At 33.2% G+C, this 22,545-nt stretch overlaps 1 protein-coding gene and 2 pseudogenes across 2 annotated transcripts in view; 1 reads left to right on the forward strand and 2 right to left on the reverse strand.

Moving 5' to 3' along the window:
- Positions 1-22,545, reverse strand: part of LOC139494230 (uncharacterized) — a 74,486-nt gene that overhangs the window by 42,015 nt on the left and 9,926 nt on the right. The window lies entirely within an intron of this gene.
- Positions 10,524-11,355, reverse strand: LOC139520097 (uncharacterized; annotated as a pseudogene).
- On the forward strand, positions 11,385-12,237 carry LOC139520688 (uncharacterized; annotated as a pseudogene).

Consider the following 22,545-nt stretch of genomic DNA (forward strand, 5'->3'; position numbering starts at 1 on the left):
AGTTTTCGTTTATATGTCACCTTTACTTTCATTTAAGTAACAATTAAATACACTTATGTGCAGCATAGGTGACTTTATGGTACAATGGAAGACTAAATTTTAATTGTATTCAGTCTTGTGTTATCATGTTTTGTAAATTTTAGAAATATGTAGAAAATAGTTACGGATGGTACATATGTGATTACCTAACTTGAAACTCATTGGAATTTTTCAATTGATAAAAGGGCGCTACTTCAAGCACATGTTTTGATATCCAGCCTCTTTTCCAAATAACTGCCAAAGGAAGAACACACAGAAATTTGGTGACATTCAATTTTCATAAAATATTTTAATTTCTGATTTAAGAAAGTCTTTAAGGTGGCTCGGGACTATTCGAAGTTTCTATCAGAAGTGCCGCATTTCTTGTTATTTTATTTTTTACAGAAAGTGAATCAAATTGGTTAAAAAAAAAATAGGGGGTCACGGACCATTTAAGCTTAAAATTTTACTTTTAAATAGGTATGTTAAAGGGACCCTTTTTCAATGAAATGATAGGGAAAATAGAGGTGTTGACATATTTTTATCGGAATATAAAAAAAACGTTTTATGACAATTGGTCCAAAACTGTAATATAAAAAGCTGAAATATAGCTTCAAAGAATGCGCAAATAAAAAACATAGGTCACCGATAAGGAAAAAAAAATATTTTGCCTTAAAATCCAAATTTTGGCGGGAAAATGGTGAAAATGGGTGAAATGTCATTTTGACCCTTTTACAAATACGAATAATAACGAAAATATTCTATAAGTCACATAATTACAATGATTTAACATTTCTAATCAATCAAAATATTTAAAAAAATTATATCTGATTTACAACAAATACTTTTGTAATTCATGCGTGAAACTATGCGCAGTCGAATAGTCCCGAGCCACCTTAAGATGGATACAACCGAGAAAATACAAGTGTCAGAGATGGGGCATACAAGAATATGTAATTCGGAAAAGCACAAGAAATAAATAAAATGATAAAAAACGAGGTTGAAAAATCCTCGAAATTTATCTTTCGGGATCATGACACGACACATAAATATTCATGCAAAGATAAATTTATTTCCGATGGAGTACATCTGAATACGAAAGGTTAATACCATTTATACAAGTCAATAAGAGGAGCAGTTATCAATGCCTGCAAAGAGATTAAATTAGGGAACGGAAATTTACACGTATCTGAACCGCACTTGAAAATTTTGTTATATTTTGTAAACTGCCGGTGGATAATCGCAACAAAAATGACAATGATGCATAATCATGGTTCAAGTGGCACTAACAATAAATTAATACAAGATAACAACACAAAGCAGAAACTTGCATTATTGAATACAAACAAACAATTTAACGGATGAGTATCGTCCAGATTTATATAATTATTCAAACAGGTTAACAATAACGTGAATAATCAAGCTGAAATTCAAAGAAAAATAAATAGACAAATTCAATAAAACAAAATAGTCCTATTATTATATTATTTATGATTGAAAGTATTGTATTAAGTTAACATTAGTATATTCCAGACAATGCCTCCAAAAAAGACAATCCTCGTATGGAATGGCAGGTGCCATTAAGAAAATGGAGACTGCTGCCCAGAGGAAGAAAATTTCAATTGCTATACCAAGTGGGCCTTCAATCCCTCCAAATAATGCAACAGTTATATCACCAGATGTCATGGAGGAGTTGACCAATAGGGTAACAGAAAGGGTATCTAGCCGTATGGAAAGGAGGATGGAGGAAATTTTTGACAAGATAGCTTCAAAAAATAATGGCAATTCAGATGTTCAGGCGGCTGAGGTCCAAAGTCATGTGGACAATCTGAACAGAAACATCCAAGGTATTGGAGGGCAAAACAATGACAGTAACAATGTAGTTGTCAGCCCAGAGGTTCTGGCTGTACAACTAAATGTTGATAAACAAATTGTTGGGGGACAATCAGCCTTTGTTAGTTGCATTATTTGGAGGGATTGAAGGCCCACTTGGTATATCAATTGAAGTTTTCTTCCTCTGGGCAGCAGTCTCGATTTTCTTAATGGCACCTGCCAGGGGGAAACATAACAGATAAAATAAAACAACAGATCTGGGCCGGACAGTATATTAACTTCAATTCCCTATTGGAAAATGATGAGACAAAATACAAATTACAACTGGTTCATGAGGCGGACAACCCCGAATTGTCCATTACAGAAAAACGAAACAAGAAAACATTAACTCTAAACCAATGGCTATCAGCCTGGAATAAATTTACGTCAATAATTTGCACTAAAACCCTTGATTTAGGGTCTGTAATTCCCCACCATATGGAAATAATCATGGAAATGTCACGAGAAGGGGGGAACTGGCAATTTTATGATATTGAATTTAGGAAATTAATAGAAAAAGGAGAAGCGCAATGGGCGAGTACACACCTAGAAATATATTTAAGAGCAAAATTACAAGGAAAGGTTATAACTGGGAATGACAATAACAAAAGTGGAAATACTCTCTGGCCAAGTGGAGTATGTTTTTCTTTTCATAAGGGTTTAGGATGTAAGTTTGGTGATAAATGCAAGTTTCAACACAGATGTTTCAACTGCGGTTTCAACCACTCATCTTCAACCTGTAAAATACCAGTTCAGCTCCCTTATAGGTTCACACAAAACAGTAATTAATAATTGGCCTTATCCAACTGATTCATTCATTCATTATCAATAAGGTACTGAAATCAGTGCACTAGGAAAGAAATCAAGATATGAGACTTCCAATCACTAGTACGATTTTGAATCAATTAATAGATGCATTCAAACAGACAATATCTTATAGGAATGATCAACTTCTATTCAAAGCAATGTTCACCCTAGCATAACATGCTCTTTTAAGAATGGGTGAGATGACAGTCAACAACAAAAACTACAATTTTCTAACCTTCAGTCATGTTTATTTGTCTCACAACTGATCATGTAATGACATATTTTGAGAATGATCATGAATAACTGCCGTTTATTATTTTATATTTTGTACAGGGCTTGTGGGTCACAGCTCATTACATATCGCATAAAGAATAACAGTTCATATTATATGGAAACAATGGACAAATGGGAAAGGTAATTATGACGCTCATTTAAGCTGATACAAGGACAACCTAAAACCAGGAATTCATGCGTTTACCATTGAGATGACCAAATATTACTCAGAGGAAGTTGACAGACTCCCAGCTTGCCAGGACTGTTATCTTAAAATTTCCCATTTGCATTTAGTTATATGAGACAGTAAAATTATAAGAATATATTAGGAAATACAGTTATTTGTGAAACAATTTCTGTAAATTGTTTTTTTTATTTTTTATCATATGTTGGTTTGTATTAAGGAGATACACTGTTCATGCTGTTAGGACAAACTGTCTGTAAATTGTGTCTTTTTATTATATTTTGACTTGTGTCAAGAAGATGCATTGATAGGACACAGTGTCTGTTAATTGTGTATTTTTAGTATATTTTTGTTTTGTATTGAGTAGATACCTTGATAGGACACAATGTCTGTAAATTGTGTCTTTTTAGGATAATTTAGTTTGTATCAAGTAGATACATTGATAGGACACAGTGTCTGTAAATTGTGTCTTTCTAGGATAATTTAGTTTGAATCAAGTAGATATGTTGATAGGACACAGTGTCTGTAAATCGTGTCTTTTTAGTATATGTTGATAGGACACAGTATCCGTAAATTGTGTCTTTTTAGGGCAATTTAGTTTTTATCAAGTAGATATGATGATAGGACACAGTGTCTGTAAATTGTGTCGTTTTAGTATACGTTGATAGGACACAGTGTCTGTAAATTGTGTCTTTTTAGTATACAGTGATATGACACAGTGTCTGTAAATTGTGTATTTTAAGTATATGTTGATAGGACACAGTGTCTGTAAATTGTGTCTTTTTAGTATACGTTGATAGGACACAGTGTCTGTAAATTGTGTCTTTTTAGTATACATTGATAGGACACAGTGTCTGTAAATTGTGTATTTTAAGTATATGTTGATAGGACATAGTGTCTGTAAATTGTCTCTTTTTAGTATACATTGATAGGATACAGTGTCTGTAAATTGTGTCTTTTTAGGATAATTTAGTTTGCATCAAGTAGATATGTTGATAGGACACAGTGTCTGTAAATTGTGTCTTTTTAGTATATTTTGATCTGTATCTAGTAGATACATCGATAGGACACAATGTCTGTAAATTGTTCTTTTTTAGTATTTTTGATTTGTATCAAGTTGATTTTTTAGGGACTCAATGTCTATATAGAATCCTAAGTTTTATCATTTGCATAAGTAGGATGATAGATGATGCAGGTTTACTTTGGGGCAGCGTTTTCAGCTCCATAAGAGCTTCATACGTCATGGTGGTATCTTCTCCCAAAAGTTGAAATGTTACACTGTTATTAACAAATTTATAGTCAAGGGGAGATAACTCTAAATTGATTGACTTTTCAAAAAATTCAATTTCAATAATTGATGACATTTGTCTTTTCATTTATTACATAATATGCTCATTGGTTCAGACTGTAATGATAGCATTGTATATTTAAATTCATAATTAGTACTTATAAATGTATCTTTTGATATGATTGATTTTGAAACATAAACTGTCACATCTGTGGCCTGCATCATCATAATATGTGTTAGTTGTTATTTTGACTTTTGTGCAGCATAGGTGACTTTATGGTACAATGAAAGACTAAATTTTAATTGTATTCAGTCATGTTTTGTAAATTTTAGAAATATGTAGAAAATAGTTACGGATGGTACATATGTGATTATCTAACTTGAAACTCATTGGAATTTTGCAATTGATAAGGGGGCGCTACTTCAAGCACATGTTTTGATATTCAGCCTCTTTCCAAATAGCTGCCAAAGGAAGAACACACAGAAATTTGGGGACATTCAATTTTCATAAAATATTTGAATCCCCTCCCCCTCCCCCTTCTTCCACCTTGAAATGAGGTTTGATAATTGTTGAATTGGATGAGGACAAAAAGAGCGGTATCTGCTCCCAAAGTTGAAATGTTACACTATTATTAACAAATTTATAGTCAAGGGGAGATAACTCTAAATTGATAGACTTTTCAAAATATTTAATTTCAATAATTGATGACATTTGGCTTTTCATTTATTACATAATATGCTCATTGGTTCAGACTGTAATGATAGTATTGTATATTTAAATTCATAATTGGTACTTATAATTTTAGTGTATGCAAATTTTATGCATGTATCTTTTGATACGATTGATTTTGAAACATAAACTTTCACATCTGTGGCCTGCATCATCATAATATGTGTTAGTTGTTATTTTGACTTTAGCGGACCATAAAAGTAAATAAAATTTAAATCATGGTACGGATTTCTATAAACACTATTATCAGTGTCTCATAATATTATTGCTGCTCATTGTACAATGTTAATTCATAAGACCTAAAGGTAATAACTAAACTTGCTATTTATATATATATATATAAAATTGAATGTCCCCAATAGTAAGCTAGAGTTAGAGGAGGGGATAAGGTCTCTGCGCAATGCTAGGCGGTGTTGTCGTAGAAGTTAGAAAATAAAGTACAGGTTCCAGCCCCGGCGCCGGGGAGGAAGTTACGAATCAAATCTACTCTAACATCGTTAGGTTGATTTTCTAGGCACTTTATATATATATATATATACATTTTATAAAGAACTAACATGTGATCCAATCAAAGAAATCAACAAAAAAATTAAAGACGTCCTCTCAGAAATGAATAAAGATAAACAAATTGATGACGATACGTACGATTATCTACGCCCAGACGAAACTTTCACAGCTGGTCGATTTTACTTACTTTCAAAACTCCATAAAGAAGGGATTCCAGGGAGACCTATAGTATCAGCTAATGGTCATTCAACCGAAAAAAATCAGAATTTGTTGATTACCACCTTAGACCATATGTTTAACCACTACCATCTCACATTCAAGATACAACTGACTATTTGAAGTCAATGAATTCCCTTTACCTAGTGACACAATGTTGGTTTCAATGGATGTGTGTTCTTTATACACAAATATTCAAATGATGAAGGAGTAGCTGCGTGTGAAAAAGTATGGAACACTCGGAAGGATAAACATCCACAAACTGACTGTCTAGTTCAATTGCTCAAGCTAATGTTTGAAAATAACAACTTTATTTTCAACGACAAGCACTTTTTACAGATTGACGGAACTATTATAGGAACAAAAATGGCACTTTTTTTGGCCAACATTTTCATGGGAGATCTAGAAGAACGCATCCTTTTGAGTGTGCCATACAAACCCTTGTCATGGCTCCGTTTTATTGATGATATTGACATAAAATGGACCGATACTGCAGAACATTTATAAGATTTCCTAGATCATTGTAATCAGTTTCATTATTCAATTAAATTTACATCTGAATATTCAAGGGATAAAATTGTTTTTCTCGACACCACCACAATTGTAAAAAACGGGGTCAGGACAACTGATCTCCACACAAAAAAAACCCTGATAAACAGCAGTTCCTTTCTCCAAAAAGTTGTCACCCGAAACACTGCTCCAGGAGCATACCTTACAGTCAAGCCATCAGACTAAAGCGAATTTGCTCCTCGGAATCTAAACTCAACTATTGTTTGGGACAACTAAAAAAACAACTAAAATCAAGATGATATAAAACCGAAAACATCACAGACGCTTTTGATAAAGCCAAAGAAAAAGATCGAGATATCCTAATGGAATACAAAGATAAGACGACCTGCACAGATAGAATTCCGTTTGTTGTCACCTTCCATACCGATTTGACAAATATTTCATCTACTATCCGCAAGCACTGGTGTTTTATCGAAAATGACTCTTCCTTAAAAGAAATTCTTCCATCACCTTCTGTTATTGCCAATCGCAGACCAAAAAATCTCAAAGACATACTTGTCACATCTAAAGTAACAAAACAAATACTTCTAAAACTGGGCGTTACACACAATGCGGAAGAAGCAATTGTAAGTGCTGTAAAGTTGTTAACACTGATTCAGCAGCACAGTAACAAAGCAGCAACACAACATCTATGTTACATCTAATTGCAAAACGGAACATAGTATTTATATTCCTACTTGAGGAACTTGCAAGCTGCAGTATGATGGCAAAACGGAAACTAAATTCAACACCATACTAAACAATCACCGGTCTTTTAATACAAAAGGAAGACACTGTCCAATTACCAGACACCTCTTAAAAACAGGGCATACGTTTGATATATCACCTTTCAAATAATTGAGGTCAATCAAAATTGGGAATCCCAAAGGAGAAAACAGAGAGAAAGATTTTGGATGCATCAGCTTCGTTCTGATGAACCTGATGGACTTAATGACAGAGATGAAAAACAGTTTTACCCAAACCAAATAGTGGAGCGGCGAATGTTGAAAAGTCGCTTAGTTACCGAGTTTAATCTTAATTTCTTAAATTATCTATCGAATATTCAGCTTCAGAAAAATGTTTATCGTAAATATCAAATATGGTACAAATGACGTTTAAACAGCCTTTACTGACGTTACCCAACTTACAACGAATACCCCAGTGGCCACTGCTGATTCGGTAGAAAAATCTCATAACTTACCTCTTATGAAAATAATTTGTGAACGAAATTGGCAAATACAGTTACTCTTGAACTTCATAAACTATAAAAGCATTTTCAAAGTAGTTCTATGTGTGGAGTAGTATGCATCTGAAAATAGTTGAAAATAATGCGGAAAAATCGTTTTTGTCCTGGCATTATTTGCACAAGCAATATTGATGTGTTTTTAAGGTACGACAGGAATGCCGCCGTATTATACTTCAATCGACCCAATTTACTTTTTGAAGTTAATGCGTAAGAAGATAAATCTTTGGCTTAATATCTGCTTTTTATTCCGAATTCATATCCGGATATTTGTCACACATTAACCGAAACTGGTATGGTTTCTAGTTATATGCCCTTAATTGGTCATTTAGCGAATAACATTTGTAGTCATTATCAAGCTTTTTTCTTGTTCATTTTATAATTTAAATTATCAAACAAATCCATGAACTGAATCAGCCGTTTTAAGGTATCATAGGATGTGTTATAAAAGCTACAAAAGTACTTTAAATAAGTAGCACGTTCTTTGGCTGAAACAAAATAGCCAGATATGTAGCCCAATTCAATTAATTCTTTGCTGTCTGAAAAAGATGTTTATCCTCTTAATACATCAAAGTGTAATATTTGCAAGAAATTATCATATAAAAAGGGAAAAATTCATATCATTGCATCTAGCAGAAGGTTAGCAATTCTAAAAGATGCTGCTGCTAGAGCATTTGACTGTAAAATGATTTTTCAAATAAGATGATTTGCTCAAGAATGCAGCTTTAATGCGACATGAAGGATTATGGATCGGGAAATTGAAATCATGTAAAGATAAAATTGCGGGGATTAATTGGGGTGATAAACCCTTTAAAGCATTAGGAGTGTTTTTCGGACATGATAAAGATAAATGCAAAAAATTAAATTGGAATTGTAAATTAGAGAAAATGATGAAATTGTTCAAGACATGGGAAAAAAGGAATCAATCAATTTTAGGGAAAATACTACTTATTAAAGCATTAATTTTGCCGTTATTTACGTTTTTGGGAAGTGTCTGTTTAACTCCTGAAAATTATCTTCATATATCTTATTTAGCTCTTCTTCATAATACCATGAATTTCTTTTCCGATTTCATCGTCATCTATATTTGTCTCGTCTCTTAATTTTTTCTTCTAATTCTTTTTCCAGAGTATATCTTCGTCCCTTGGTTAACTTTGCTTTATTTTTACAATAATTTGTGGTTACTTCCCTTACCGCGATTTAAAACCCATCCCATATTAATCTACAATCTAATGTTTCCTTTTCGAAATTATATTTATTTATCAAAGTATAAATCAGTTCTTGGTAATCTTTATCTTGCAAAACTGAATTGTTAATTTTTCAATACCCATTGCCCCTTTCTGATACCCCTGGCTTAAATTTTAGAAATATGCTTTGGTGGTCAGTAGACCGAATAACAGCTGGTTTGATTTTACAAAATTCTACAAGTGGTAAAAAATCTGACCCAATAAAAATCATGTCAATCCTATTAGCTTGTGACTTATCTCTTCTTCTCCATGTGAATTGCTGTTTATTTTCATTAAAGTTTCTCCGTATATCTGTTAGTTTGTTAGATTTTATAACTCCAACTCCCAAGTTTTAAAATGCCGTAACTTTCTTAATAATGCTTGAAAATTTATAAAAGTGGTAGTTTTAGATAGCTAACAGATTACTCTTTCAAATAAATGTAATGTTAGTATTATGCAACAATTATGTAACCAATTATAATGTTAACCGTGTCTAAAATATTTTTCACCAAATTTCCACTTTCAAAAGAAATTAGCCCCTGCATAGGTATTCCTAGGGGGTTGATTTTATTATATGTTGTTCCTATGGCCATTATCTACAAAAGGGTGTCTCAGATTTCAGATAGAATGTATAGAACAAATTTTACACCTAATTAAACATTGTCTTCTTTTATGTGGTTAGGATGTTTACACTAATCAGAGATTTATGAGAGAATGGAATACCATAGAGACAATCTGAGACACCCTTTTGAAGCCCATGATGTGTTGATTAAGATTTCGTTAAAAATTTCTGTATAGTTAAAGAAATGACAGAGAGCTGAATTCATTCAAGTGAACTTACCCAGATTTTTCCACTAATTACATTATAAATGATTACATAATGATTGCATAATAAAAATATTGCATTCATTTAAAAGATTAATCTTTTATCTATCTATATATACCTCTTATTATTTTCTATGCATTCATAAGAAAGTTACAGCATTTTAAAGGTTAGTGATTGGAAGTAAAAAAATCTTTGTATTGTGCTACCTTAATCAAGTTTTTTAAACCATGTACAGGTTGAGTAAATTTACTTGGACGTATCAATTTTCTATCAATTGGTTTTATTGTCTCGTTAAAATCGCCCCCAAGTATTGCTATTCCTAGACCGTGTTCCTTTAAATTATCGCTGACTTTTTTAAAAGAAGAATTTCTAGATGTTTTACAGTTAGGTGCATATACATTAATAAATGTAAAAATTGAGTTATTCATCTACACATTGATAAGCACTTATCTTCTGTCCCTATCAATAAATTTATTAATTAGTTCGTAGCTTAATGATTTTTTTATTTAAGATAGCTACACCCCTACTAGCCGTAGTACCATGACTACAAAACGCATCATATTCTGTTTTACTATTTATATCCCTTTCGATAATTGCATCAAAATGTGTTTCTTGCAAATAACTTATGACACTTTTTTGAGCGGTAACCCATTCTATAACTCTATTCCTTTTTTCTCTTGAATTAATTCCGTTTACGTTGAGACTACATAGATTAATTGTATTTGTAAATGTCATAGTTTATTATATATAAATTATGATTATACTTAAGTTTCAACACACTACACAAAGTTACAATTTTATAACACTCAAAGATATTTAATACAGTTACATCAATTGGTAAACAACTAAAATACATATTCATTATTTTAGTTAATGCATAGTTGTTACACATATCTATACAGCCTACATATTACAGAACCTCTCGGATCTGTAACCACCAAAGATTTCAAGGTTGTTGATGACTTGTAGTCTGAATAGCACTGACTCGGTGACTTAAGTGATGAAGGTTTCTCTGTTTTTAATTCTGTACAGTCTATAATTGCAAGGCATGTTGGAAACTCTTGTTTGTATTGTTGTGGCATATTCTGTATAATAGTATCTCTGTGAGGCCAGTATGACAAATATCATAACTTAAGGTACATATAATAGATAACATTCTTAAATATAACACTAACACTTTGGGGTTTGATGTTGAATCTGTATGCTAAGTCCTTTATATGAAGTCCATTTCTCAAACGACACAACACTAAGAATAGTTGGTCAGTGAGCAGCATTGCTTTGACTTCTTTTCTTTTTTCTTTGTAATTTACGGGATTAATTCCTTCTTCTGGAAATAAAAAGTTTACCAACAAAATGAATCTTGCATATGTTAATCCGGTGTAATACTCAAAAAGTTTCTTAATGTTTGAATTTGTCACTGTTTCTGCAGAAAACTTGTTATCGTTGACAACTTGTTTGTGTTTCTTTGCTGGCGATTTTTTGCTTTTTAGTTTGAAATCCTGTTCAATACAACTTGCTAATTGCATCTTTAGGTCTTCATTTTGCTTAATGAGTGCATTTTTTTCTTCTTCCAAATTCTTTATGGATAAATTATGTGCGACCAAGTCCAAGTTTGTGTAAACTGAAAAAAATAAAAGAAAAAAGTATGAAAAATTATGATCATGAAATTCCTTTTTTTTCCCAGTTACGGCACTATGAAGAGCCGCAATCTGTAGATGTCACAGCTTGTGGAAATACAAAATTTCCCATTCAAGTTACAAATATTATAGATGACTTGTATAAATGTTGTAATGATTTTATACCAATAAGTATTGAAGAAGCCATGCACTTAGAACATGTTACTGTTCGCCAGTTTGACTGTACAGAGTGGTTCAATCAAAGAAAGAAAAGAATAACAGCTTCACAATTTGCCAGGGTTGCTAAACGAAAAAAAAAACCAAGTGAATGAAAATTTTTTACAATCTTTGTTTGATCCAAAGAAATTTTCAAGTGCAGCAACCTCATATGGAACTGCCAATGAAACTGTGGCAAAGGAGCAATATGCTGCAAAGTATAAGGACAACGATCTTCATGATTGTGGTTTGGTGGTCAATCCTGGATTTAGTTTTCTTGGTGCTACACCTGATGGAAAACTGTGCTCCAATGGTACCACAGAAATTATAGAAATAAAATGCCCTTATGCTGTTAGAGACCTTAAAATTGAAGAGGCAGTTGTAACAGCTTATTTTTGTTTGCAAAAATATGGAGATGTTTTAGTTATGAAAAAAGGACACGACTATTACTATCAGGTTCAAGGACAGTTACTTTTAACTGGTGCACCTTTTTGTGAATTTATTGAATATACAAAATCAGATATGTCAGTGGTAAAGGTACTTCCAGACCACGAATTTCAAATGGAAATGTTCAGTAAACTATGTGAATTTTATAAATCACATGCCATGCCTTATCTTGAAAAAAAAAAATTGAAAAAGACTTACCAATTTCATCAGTATCATTGAGTATCTTTGTCATTTTCATTTCTAGACAGTATTATTGGATTAACATGATCAAAACATGTGACTTCTGGTACACTACAGGAGGGTTCTGCATTGTTTTGTTCTAATTCAACATATTTTCTTTTCCTGGATTTTACTCTGGCTTCATATATCTAGCCACCAGTTGCAGGAAAAGGATCTGGATTCTTTTCTGATGGAAAACCACCAACAAAGTGCTGAAAAATCATGTTTATTCTGTTTTATTATTATGAAAATAAAAATAGATGATTGATAACTGGTTATCTATAATGTTTGATTTACAATTAAGCTTATCAAATATGTCTGGAGACTTAAGTTTTCCTTTATTTGTTTTAGTTATTAAATTACTCTATATCATTCAGATCCATCTATCAGTTAATCATGTTAATTAGCTTTTTATTTTTAAGTGAAAACAGATATTAATTATGTAAATAATTGTTTACAAATATTAACAAAAATATTACATACCTTTGAACAAACATATGTGTCTCTTGTTATTTTATTAACATTTAGTTGTTCCACAGGCCTCCCACATGCCTTAATCCATCTTAAACAAGCATCATAATTTGTCTTTGGTTTAGGAAATGGCAGAAAGAATCCATTAATTATCCTCTCTGGATTCCTTGTATCAGAATTACATGTTCCCTATTTTTCTCAAAAATAAGTTGAAATCTTCTAATTGACCAAGTGTTTATATCTCTATAGCTTGTCCGAGGTTATGGCTGACACACGTGTTGTTATCATAACAATGATTCACGTGCATCTTGTAACTGATATGATTGGCTGATATATTTATCATAGATAAGAAATGGATTGGTGTATTACCACCTTAAACCAATATGCATTGTAAATAAATTTGGATAGTTTGATAGTGTAGGAATTAAACGCATGGTAATTGAATAATTTAGAATTTGATGTCCGTGTTTGAAAGGAAAATACTATCATAAAATTGAGAATGGAAATGGGGAATGTGTCAAAGAGACAACAACCCGCCCAAATAAAAAACAACAGCAGAAGGTCACCAACAGGTCTTCAATGTAGCGAGAAATTCCCGCACCCGGAGGCGTCCTTCAGCTGGCCCCTAAACAAATATATACTAGTCCAGTGATAATGAACGCCATACTAATTTCCAAATTGTACATAAGAAACTAAAATTAAAATAATACAAGACTAACAAAGGCCAGAGGCTCCTGACTTTGGACAGGCGCAAAAATGCGGCGGGGTTAAACATGTTTGTGAGATCTCAACCCTCCCCCTCAATCATGTACATATTATATATTAAATTGACAGCATGAACTCGACACGATTGAAAGGTGGAAAATTTAATGCCGTTATTACGGTTAAGTGTAGAACCAGAAACACAGCATATAGCATGTTTCGAAATAGTCTGAATCGTGGAGAATTTCTTCTGATTTACGCTACTTGTATGGTTTTTCAATTCAATACAATGGAAATAGTGCGGTGCTTTATTGTATACATGTGCACTTGATATATACTTTGTGCTTTTTAATTCTGATTGAAAAGTAAATTGTTGTGGACAAATATATGTGCATACTGCCGGACTGTATACGTATTCTATAGGTAAGTAGTTAATTTTTTCTATCATATTACTTGCATATGTTTTATTGATTTGTAGGTAATCAGGGGCGGATCCAGGAATTTTTTAGGGGGTGGTCACCTTTTGAAATCTTAAATTAAAATTCAATTTTTTTTATGGCCCCTTATAGGAAGATTCTGTTTGCCACAAAGCAAACACACTTGCATATAGATTTCAAAACAGTTCTGTTTGCTTTTATACGTTAATTCATTGCTTTATCAATAAATGTTTGAATATCAGTAGTCCTTTGCTCAATGTTGTCAAGAAAAAGTTGAGCTTTTGCTCTAGCTTCAGTATGACTTTTTTTACATGATTTCTCATCACGGCCGAAATGATCGTTAAGTCTTGTACTTGCATGTGCCATATCTGTTAGTGGTTTGCATGATAATGTTTCCAAACTATCAACCCTAAACAGAGCACAGTATATGCAGTAAGCTCCTTCTTGTGAAGGTGAGTACACTAGCCCATCATAGCGATTTAGCCAATTCAGCTGAAACAGTCTGTTCTTTCCTGCATATTTTTTATAGGAAAGTTATAGTTTATTCCGGGTCGGAAATGATTTCTTATCAAATTAAATTTCTCTTCGTTTGTTAATTTACGTGTTGATTGTTTTACAAAACCAATGTCGTTTGTACTTATATGTAAGTCGGGGGTTGTTTCTTTAATCTGATCACTTTTATTCGTATCAATGCTTGGTCCATTACAAGTCTTTGGTACTTCAGAGGGGGCTTATTTGTGGCGTTTCCTGAAGGAAAGAGGGTATAAGTTACTAAAAAATTGGAATGAACGAAACTTTTAGACAAACAGATGATGGAACGGGGGTATTCATTCAATATAGAATATTTATGTGACTTTAAAACTTTAAAATTATTTTTGAATTTTGGCATCACAGTAAAAAAATATTAATGGTCGAGAAAAGTTATTATACAAACTTAATGTTTATTATACAAATTTAAATAAACGTAATGTAAAAAAAGTATAAATTACCTGCTAAAAACATCTAAGATTGAGGACTGTCCCTTCATTTTTACACCTTAACATCAAAGAAAATCGACCAAGTAATTAGCGATTGTTGATTACATGTTCATTGTATAAACATACCTGTCAAGGTACATGTATTTAGCCTTAAGGTAAGTAATGACAACTTCATGACTGGTGATTACGATAGACAAATTGATTTGATCGACGAATTTATTTTTCAAAATGTTCAAGGTGCACCATTTTTTGGTACATAGTGCATCATTTTTGCAAACCCATGGGGTTATCACCGGCACCGGATGACCACCCCCTGGATCCGCCTCTGGTAATGTAATCAGTGATGTAAGGTTCAGAAAGAAAAGTTTCTTGTTCTGTTTACCGTTAACTGATAGTGTGAATCGTGTTACTATGTATAGCATAGGTAAAAACCTAATTCCTAAGTTTATAATGTAAACATTGAACAGCTGATGTATGATTACATGTATCATGATAATTAAACGGTTCACTCCTGGTTTGCCCACTTTTAATTCTACCAATTATCTATTAGAAAACAAAACAAAAAAGACAAAAGGTTTAATGAGCATACAATTGTATAGTCTGTTCCAACTTAGGTATATAGTTTTTGTCTGCAATTTTATTTATGCAAACCAATTCCACATGTTTACAAAAAAATGTATAACAAAAATAAGATTAAGTAGCCACAACTTAGCTATAGAAAATGGAAGATTTTATGGTATAACAAGAAATAATAGAATATGTACTTTTTGTAAAAATGATATAGAGGATGAGTTTCATTTCATCCTCAAATGTCCACGTTTTCAAGGTTTTAGAACAATTTATATTAAGCCATTTTATTGGGAAAAAACGTCGATGTACAAATTTATTAAACTGATGAGTACTAATAATGTAAAAGAATTGTGTAATTTAGGTAAATTTATATTTAGATCTTTTAAGCTTAGATCCGAAATGTTAAAATAATGTTTGTTTATCATTACAACACCTTCTGCTGTCACATAGTCTGTGTTTATGTATGTATTTTATGTATTATTGATGTTGATATAATTGTATACCTATAGTTTATATAGACTTTGGTAATAAAGATATATATAGTTTGTAAGTGTTTTCTATATATTCAGGTTGTTCTTTTGTATAGAAAAATTATTAAAAAAATCAAATATTTTTTTCTCATCAATTTAATATAAATTCATTCAACAAACATACATGTACACAACAAATAACAAAAAATTATATTCAGTTACAAAAGTGTTTTTGTAGTTCATTAGTTTCTGAATGATTTTCATGATAAAAATACATTAATAAAAGATCTCTTTTATTGCAAACATAATTTAATAAATTAATCAATTTTATAAATACATTGCATAAGGAAATATGTAAAATAAGGAGAAATACAATCTTTTATATATACATCAAAAGTCGCAAAACATTATATAAAATAATTTACAAAGTCACAATTTACAATTTTTCACTTCATTGTTCAGTTCAAGTGGAGAAGATGGCTGCGTCAGAGTAATTTAGCACGCTGATTAGTCCTTGTTGGAATCGGTCTTTCATTAGTTGCATTCTGTTAGTGCCTGTGTCTTCTTCAATGGCTCAATGATCTCGTAGATGTTTGCGTGGGCATGTTTGAGTCTCTTCTTAAGTTTGTTGTGCCATCCTTCCAGGTGATTTGTGATGCGGGATCCTTCTGTGTAATAGTGATTCCGTAGAAAACGGTAGTTTTCAACCAAGAACTCTGTCATGTATTCTGTGAATGAAGTTGTAGCGGGTATGTTTTCAGCTTCTCAAATGTCTTCTTTGGTGTTTAGCCAAACTTCCCCAACAAGGTGGGGTGGAACAAGAGGTAGTACTGCGGCTCCTCGTATCAGTTGAGTTATGTCTACATTTTCTTTATAAGAGGACCGTAGTCCATATTTCTGTGCCTATTGCCAAATACACTTGGTGAAGTGGAAGAAGCAGCCATTCACATTTACCCCTGGCCACAATGTTCGTGCTTCGTTGTTGGTTGCTGTCTCATAGTAAGTAAATAGTCTTTCTGTTTGAAGTTTTAACTGGTGTTGTTAGCAATCATGATTATTAATTGAAAAATATTTTATTGTTGTTGGTTTTTTGAAAATGCTAGCTTGGATGCAGATTACTGTTCAAACTGTGTCATATTTATAGCTTGTCTACTGAACAGTTGCATTTATATTCTAGTCGTTAGAATTTATTGGATATTTTTTATATTAAATTTCAGAACAGTGTATTTTATTAAAATTTTAAAAAATTAAGTTGAATAAAGTTGAATAAACATGACTATAATTCAGAAATAAACTATAATTGTTAAAACAACAATTCCCTCTATGTTTAAATATACATGTAATTAAAAGTGGGCAAACCAGGATGACACCTAATTAAACAACATCTACACACCACATGTGACATTTTCACAGTTTGGTTACATATTGCACATTTTAGTACAACTTCACATTTGAAATATACTTCTTCATAGCAACTTTTAACTCTTAAGAGAGCTTTGAACTTTTACATATTTTTATCATTTTTTTTAAATGATATCAAATTAAGATAAAATTTCAGCAAAACAAAAACAATACTGAAAGAGATTAAGTTACAATTTATGTTTTGTCTATTTGATTGGTAAACTCTTGAAAGGAGCTGTAATTTATTTGTCATTTTTGTCATTTTTTTAGTCAATTTGTATGATAAAACTATTGTACAATCATTGTCATTGTTTTGTGATTTCTATACATTTGAATTATCCTTTACTTTTTTTTAGTTCCAATATTTCCACTTGTTTTGTCATGTAAAGCTTCTGTATGTGTTGGAGGTGATCTGTCACTTGCATTTACTGTTCTCCTATGTGGTGTTCTAATAAATCTATCTATTGGGGGTTGTGCTTTGTCTACCTTGTCACTATTTCCCTCTTTATTTCTTTTTGGTGCTACTGTCTTGCTAGTAAATGCTTTGCTGTTATTGCTCTTTTTTTCAGAATGTTTTTTAGCAGGTGGTATTGTAGGAACTTCTAATTCAGTGTGATCTACATTTTCATCCTGATCTGTGTTGTCAACAGATGCAATATTGACATTCTCAGGTTGCTGTCTAGCTTCATCATGATCATGTTCATCAACATTCTGAAAATGTTTTGGGCAGTCTATCATTTTGTGACCGCTTACCTTACATATTTTGCATACCCAGTCATTGGGACATTGGAATAACATATGGCCAGGTTTAAGGCATTTGTGACATGTTCTCTCTTCTCTTTCACCAGTGTTGTTATTTTGGAATTCTGGTTGACCAGCATGGAAAATTCTCCCAAAATATCTTCCAATAGGCAGATTTCTGGGGATTGGTTTGTCTAGAGTCTTGCTAATAACAAGCCTATCTCCTGTTTCACAAGCTGTCATCTTACCATCTATTCTTAGATACTCTCGAAATATACCTTGTATTTCACAGCCTTGAAGGGTTAGGGCTCGGTGTATTTGCCATTCATCCGCAGAAAGGGGAACGTTTTCACCTTTATACGTATTGTGTCTTTTTGTAGCGTTGATGGGTTGTGAGGGTTTTGTGAGTGAGGGGGTACTTGCCTGCCACGTAAGTTTAACCCCTGTACCAACAAAGACAGTCTGTCACCCTCATTATCCATAAAGATTCGCCACATCTCTCTGATTCTCTGTATTCCCTTTATACACTGTTTAGGGACTTTGACACTAATAGATTTGAAGATTTCAACATTAGTTAGCCATTGCGCCCGAGGAGGCTTTTCCGAGCCATGCACATCTTGATCTTTTAGAAAAATTGGCTTAACAAGATCACTAGGATCACTTGATTCCTTGGGTTTACTATATTGACTGCTTTTTTCAATGTTAGTTTGTTCAGATTATGTGGTAACTTGACTTAAATGTGCGGTATAGGTTTTGCGCATGGTTGAGGGTCGTACGGTGAGTTGTTAGTTTCTATGTCATTTGGTCCCTGTGGTAGGTTTGTTTCAGTAACAATCATACCACCTCTTCTTATCTCTATATGTAGTGATATGTGGAGCTCATCATAACGGACACGCGTAAATTAGAGTAGCCATGTAGTGCCATGTAGAGCTTAGCATGCCGGACAAACGGCAATGCGAGTAGCAATGTAGACTATGTACAGCTCATCATGACAGACAGACAGCATCCGGTGTAACCATGTAGTGTCATATGTCATTTAGCACTCAACATGACGGAAAAACGTCATTACGAGCAGCCATGTATAGTGCCATGTAAAGCTCATCAGTGAAGTCGGTTTACTGTAAACCCGAGCAGCCATGTTATGTCAAATATAGCCCACCTTGACGGAGATACTTAAATGCGAGTAGCATGCCTTTTAGAGCTCGCAGTAGAGGGGGAAGTGGGGGTTCTGGGTCAGGGAGGTGGAGGTGGAGGAGGCGGTGGCAGAGGAGGAGGCATGCTACCTTCCTTTTGCGGAAGCGGAGGCGGAGGAGGGGGAGGCGTCATGTTATATTCCTTTTGCGGAGGAGGAGGAGAAGGAGGAGGCGGCATGTGTCCCCATCTGCCACCGCTTCCTCAGTCCACTTCCACCTCCGCAGAAGGGAAATAACCCACAGCCTATGTGCCTACTGAACAATAACTACGCCTTATATGAAACAGTTAATAGCACACTTGCACAACGTCACTGAAAATCGTGTACCTACACATGTAATCGAGACAAATAAAACATGAAAGACATCTGTACATTATTCAAAAACGCCAATTAATTAGCCTAATTAGTAACACTGAATGCAATGTAATAATGACCTCATCTTTCAAAGTAATTAATTTAATTAATTAGTGTCGTAATACCTAAAAATGACGTCATAGAAATAAGCCTCACATCGGGAGGCTACCTCTCAGCTGAGACTACTATAACACAATTACATGTCGTCTGCTAACGGTAAAATACGAAAGTACGTTAAAATAACGTAGTGTAACAAAAATTGGTCATAGTATTTATTTTGATGTGAAATACCAGTTGTCTTTTCCCGTTAATTGTGTTTCTATATGTTTATAAGTTTCTCCATAGTTGGAGCACCGTTTATTTGTTAAAACACCCTTAAATTTGGTATAGTCTTGATTTTCACCCCTTTAAGTATAATGGACCGTTCCATATCGTAGTATATAAACCAGCTCAAGACAGAGAAACTTTGTCAGTTATATGTGGACCGTTGAAGTGATAACATCAGGGATTATTTTCCAACTGGTAAGTAGAGTGAATTAAGTGATTCCAAAGGATATATAAATAGTGTTCGGATTTATATGTGGATATTGCAATAGAGATTGTGATACAATTTATAAAGTGAATCTGATATATATAAGTGGTTATTGTATTAATGAGAATACAAGGTGTATACTTGCTGGTGTTGCAAGTTGTACTATGTGGAAGTGTGAATACTTCATAGATTTGTATTAGTGAGAATACAATGTGTTTACTTGCTGGTGTTGCAAGTTGTTATATTGTGGAAGTGTATTAGTGAAAGTGCACTGTGTTAAACCTTACCAGTTGGATAATATTCATTGTGTGGAAACTCAAAAGGGATAGTTAGTGCGTGAGTTCAGCTGTTTTATATATATATATATATTCCTTGTGAATTGAAACATTGTGCAAGTGTAATTGTGTTATTGTGTTATTGTGGTTAGTTGCAGACTAACAACATTGAACAAGGTGATACTACATATTGGTGGACGTTGTAAATAGTTGTATATATGTGATTTTGTGTTCATACGTTTTGTGTAATACTTACTTGATTCATGTTGCAAAGTAATCTATTGGTGACATGGTGTAATAAAGGGTCGTATGCATGTTGCATAATAATCTGTTAGTGACATTGTGAATAAATCGGTCTAATACATGTTGCATAGTGATTGCATAGTGACATTGTGCATATATTTTGTTATGATACAGTGTGTTTATATATTGTGAACGAGAAACTTTGCCCTGTAATTTTGATTTATGTGCATTGTGCTGTGTATATATTTTTCGTTGTAACTCCTTTTATGGATGTGTTGATTGTTTGAATAGGACAACTGGTTGTGGTGAAAAATTGAGTTGAGCACTTGAAATCCTGATTTATTCAGATACGGATCCATTGATCGCCCGGTTACACGTTACAAATTTGGTGGCAGCGGTGGGATTTCATGTGTTTGTTTCTGTAAATTTGTATGTGATTGAACTAGTTGTAATATGTCAAAGTTATTTGTGTGTTTTGTTTGTAGTCAAAGTATAGTAAAAAAAAATAAGTAAGAAGGAACATTAAGTGAGTTGAAATTGAAATGGCCGAAAATCTGTTTGATTTAGAAATTTGTCTTTTAACAAGTGAAATTGGAAAATTGGAATATTGCCTCAGACACAGTTTTATGCATTCAGCCCCTAATTCTTTGCAAAACGAAAATGATTCAGGAATTACAGATGGTGTTGAACTATTTAGAGATACTGTAGTGTTTGGAAGAAAGTAGTCATGAGCGTTTTTGGGTTAAGGATCACTGTGAAGAGTAGACGATTGGATGTATCATATGTGTATATAGACAGTTTTGTAGTGTATATAGTGTACATATAGTTATATATGAGTCCGTCGGATGGGGACGTTAAATCCGAGGCCCCATGTACAGGAACATGTCACGCCCTGTGCATGTAAAAGACCCCTCCTGCAGATTTCGTTAAGAGTAGGCTCATTGGGGCCGCTGCAGAGGCAAAATTTGTTAGGGACCTTCGTAATTTATTCCTTGTCAGTGACGCTCAAAATTACAGACGTTAATGAGGAAAAGGTTTATGTTGGAAACAGATATTTTGAAGTGGGAAGTTTTAAAAAGTTTTATTCGAACAAAAGGAGAAATATACTGTGAATAGTGTTTGTTCATAAGAAGAAAGTGCAATATGTTTGATATGGCTGACAGGAATTAGGACATATGTAGACTTTGTTTCTACGGGTTGTGCATTGTGATGTCATCAGTTAAGACCTGATGGACAAAAGGGTAGCCTGACGTTGTGGTCAGAAGATATGTCCAATGGAAATAGTGACTGCACTATGGTAAGAGTTTGGGTATGAAAAATGACCAATTTGATAGATGTTTTATCAGCATGTCAGATGTATTCAAGGAGTCATGCGAGGACGCATGATTTTTGAGGCGTGGGTAGTGTAACAAAAATTGGTCATAGTTTATTTATTTTGATGAGAAATACCAGTTGTCTTTTCCTGTTAATTGTGTTTCTATATGTTTATAAGTTTCTCCATAGTTGGAGCACCGTTTATTTGTTAAAACACCCCTAAATTTGGTATAGTCTTGATTTTCACCCCTTTAAGTATAATGGACCGTTCCATATCGTAGTATATAAACCAGCTCAAGACAGAGAAATTTTGTCAGTTATATGTGGACCGTTGAAGTGATAACATCAGGGATTATTTTCCAACTGGTAAGTAGAGTGAATTAAGTGATTCCAAAGGATATATAAATAGTGTTCGGATTTATATGTGGATATTGCAATAGTGATTGTGATACAATTTATAAAGTGAATCTGATATATATAAGTGGTTATTGTATTAATGAGAATACAAGGTGTATACTTGCTGGTGTTGCAAGTTGTACTATGTGGAAGTGTGAATACTTCATAGATTTGTATTAGTGAGAATACAATGTGTTTACTTGCTGGTGTTGCAAGTTGTTATATTGTGGAAG

Source organism: Mytilus edulis, chromosome 1 (genome assembly GCF_963676685.1).
Source record: "Mytilus edulis chromosome 1, xbMytEdul2.2, whole genome shotgun sequence".
NCBI lineage: Eukaryota > Metazoa > Mollusca > Bivalvia > Mytilida > Mytilidae > Mytilus > Mytilus edulis.